The sequence below is a fragment of the Coenobita brevimanus genome, chromosome 19, assembly GCF_032717465.1.
Source record: "Coenobita brevimanus isolate Jiangsu-jjx chromosome 19, ASM3271746v2, whole genome shotgun sequence".
NCBI lineage: Eukaryota > Metazoa > Arthropoda > Malacostraca > Decapoda > Coenobitidae > Coenobita > Coenobita brevimanus.
Window position 1 is genome coordinate 18,461,449 of NC_136972.1, and position 3,063 is coordinate 18,464,511.

At 39.6% G+C, this 3,063-nt stretch overlaps 1 non-coding gene across 1 annotated transcript; it reads right to left on the bottom strand.

The window, feature by feature from the left end:
* Positions 1-2,135: 2,135 nt before the first annotated feature.
* On the bottom strand, positions 2,136-2,254 carry LOC145391776 (5S ribosomal RNA). The gene has a single exon (XR_013895905.1). It is a non-coding gene; the product is annotated as a 5S ribosomal RNA (ribosomal RNA).
* Between the last annotated feature and the right edge of the window lie 809 nt (positions 2,255-3,063).

Genomic DNA, 3,063 nt, shown 5'->3' on the forward strand with positions numbered 1-3,063 from the left:
GGATTCTCTATTAATAATGAAATCAAGCACAAATTTTTGACTGAATTTCACATAATTGGGTGTGCAAACCTATATGGTGATAAAGATTAAAGTATTTTCCAATTAAAATTGCCGATTCAGTCCAAGATTGAATTCACATTCGACGATTGCGTGTTTGTATCTCGGTCAGCTGACGAGTGGTTGGCTCACCTTGTGGTGTTCCATTCCTTGTTCATTTTCCTCTTTTTCCTACATTTTCTGATCCTCCTCTATCATATCCTCCACATTCTCATCAACAACTGTGTAACCAACCGTCCTTAGGGTTGTAGCTAGCAAAATACCACTACTGTGTCAGTTATTATTATTGCTATTGTGTCAGTGTTATTATTTTATGTGCTGTGTATGTTAGTTATATTGGTATAAGTAGCCTGCATTCCAGAATGCACTAGAATATCTGCATAATTGCTGGACAAGATTGGATAATTCGGACAAAGTATGATAAAAGTCTGGGGAATGGTATGTGGGGCCAGACTTTTGCAATTCCCCTGACTTTTGGGGTTCCCAGACTGGTTTTCCCTCCCCCCTTTTAGTCTTGGGAATGGAGGGTCGTGTATATATATATATATATATATATATATATATATATATATATATATATACAAGTACCCTCGCATCCAACACGCGTTTGTCCAGCACGATTCGTGTCCAGCAGGGAGAGCAATAATTAGTAAGATTTAATTCAATTTAATTACTGTAACACGGGTGCATTAGCATAACACGGACGGAGCTCTGAGAAGTGGGCGAAATCCGCAGAGTTCGCCTCTAGCACGATCACCCCTGATCCAACACGGTCATACTGGACGTTCCCGTGATGCTGACAGCCAATAAAAACTTCCGATCAAGTAGCCTACCCCGCCCACTATCGTGAGGTGATCGTGATGTCGCCCAATTAAAAACGCTTCTGCTCTCACTTGATGTTTTGTTTAAATTTCTCCTGCCACAGCGCCACTCAGTCGCATAATTCGCATTGGAAGGTGCTTTTATCTTGATGCATTTTCTGCCCTTGTTACTGCATTTTACCCTGCTCATGATGCCTAGGAAGCCTTCTGAGAACCCCAAGAAGCGGCAGCACCTCCCTCAGGCCACCAAGCTAGAAAGCATCGAGAGGAAGAAGAAAGGGGAGAGGAAAGTTGACATTGCCAAGGCCTACGACATGAATGAAGCCAACATGAGGACCATAATAAAAAATCAAGACAAGATCCTGGCAAGAGTGCTAGGACAGGCAGAAGCAGGACCTTCCATGGCTGTGGACGAAGATAGTGATTCTGAGTGTGATTTCGAAGGATTTATGAGGCAGGTTGAGGAGGAGCAGCAGCCATTACCCGCTAGTGACGCCAACAGCCATCCTCTGGGGACCCAGTAGGACCACCTACAGCCTTGGATACCACCTTCCATTCCCAGCAAGCCCACCAACACTATCCTAAAAGGTTAGTTATCATTAATAGCACAGTACCATTTATTATAATTACAGTAGTACTAATATATGTATATGTATATGGTAGGTATTTAGGGGGACTTTTCCTAGGGTTGCTGACATAATTCATTTTCCCCCATAAGCTCTGTTGTCTGTCCAACACGTTTTTGGTCCAACACGTGACCCATGCATGACAATATTACCGTGTTGGACGCAAGGATACTGTATATATATACAGTAAAACTGTACCTCGATATATGATACCCCTAGATACGATACCCCGTCTTAATGATGGGGGTAGAAATTGCACCATACCCCGCCTAACGATGGCCAAACCCCTGTTTAACGATGGGTTTTGATTTTTTTGTTACCGATTATGATGATACTTTATACTAAAGTTGTGTGTTTAGGTTGATTTATAAACTGTTCTTAGACTCTGATTAATGTGTTTTAGCCATAGGTGGGGTGAACACTGTCATTTTGGGGTACAGTTTGCTAAGCTTGATTTTTTCCAGACTTATATTTGTCGATATTCATATCAGATTTGTTGGTTTTCATTCATTCATTCATTGCCAGACGCCATGTATCCCAAACGGGGTGGCCAAGGGCTTAGAGTTAATTGTTTTACAGGGAGGGGCACTAATCCTCCACAAACCCCACTTGACACGTAGGGAGGACGTTATGCCAACAGTATCTGGTGTTCCCAGGCGGTCACCCATCCAAGTACTAACCAGACCCAACGTTGCTTACCTTCGCTGATCGGACGGGAAGCGGTGTACTCAACGTGGCATGGCCGTTGGTTTTAGTGAGTTAATTACAGGTGTTAGGCTTAGGTTAGCTTCCTTTACAGCTCTTAGGCCATTTAGATTGCCTTTAAACCTGTTTTTGGGCTCATCTGGGTGGGTTTTGGACTTGGTTTGGGGGGGAAACCCAAGGCTGGTAAACGGTCCTCATTGAAATACATGTTAAAAGTACCCCGATATACGATACCTTGTCTAACGATGGGGTTTTACCTAACCAATTAGATCATTAAACTGGGATATGCCTATATATATATATATATATATATATATATATATATATATATATATATATATATATGTATATATATATATATATATATATATATATATATATATATATATATATATAAATATACATCTCTATCTATATATATATATATATATATATATATATATAAATATATATATATCTATCTATATATATATATATGCCTATATATATATATATATATATATATATATATATATATATATATATATATATATATATAACACTCGTTAGATGCAAATACATAAACATATAGGGAACATTATAACAGGTTAAAAAATGTGGACCAAACCCCTATTTTGACCCTATTTTCACTCATGTGAGTTGCTGGCATTAATTTAAATCATAATTATAATCATACACAGTGGTATAAAATATAAAATAAAGAAGAAATAATGTGGATAACTCACCCATGAGTGATGAATGAGGTGCATGGGTAAGACGAAAGGTGGTATCCAAGGTGGGAAGGGAAGCTACTGGGCCACTCCTCCTCCCTCCTCCTCACCTAAGCCTGCACCACCACCACCCTCCTCCCTCCT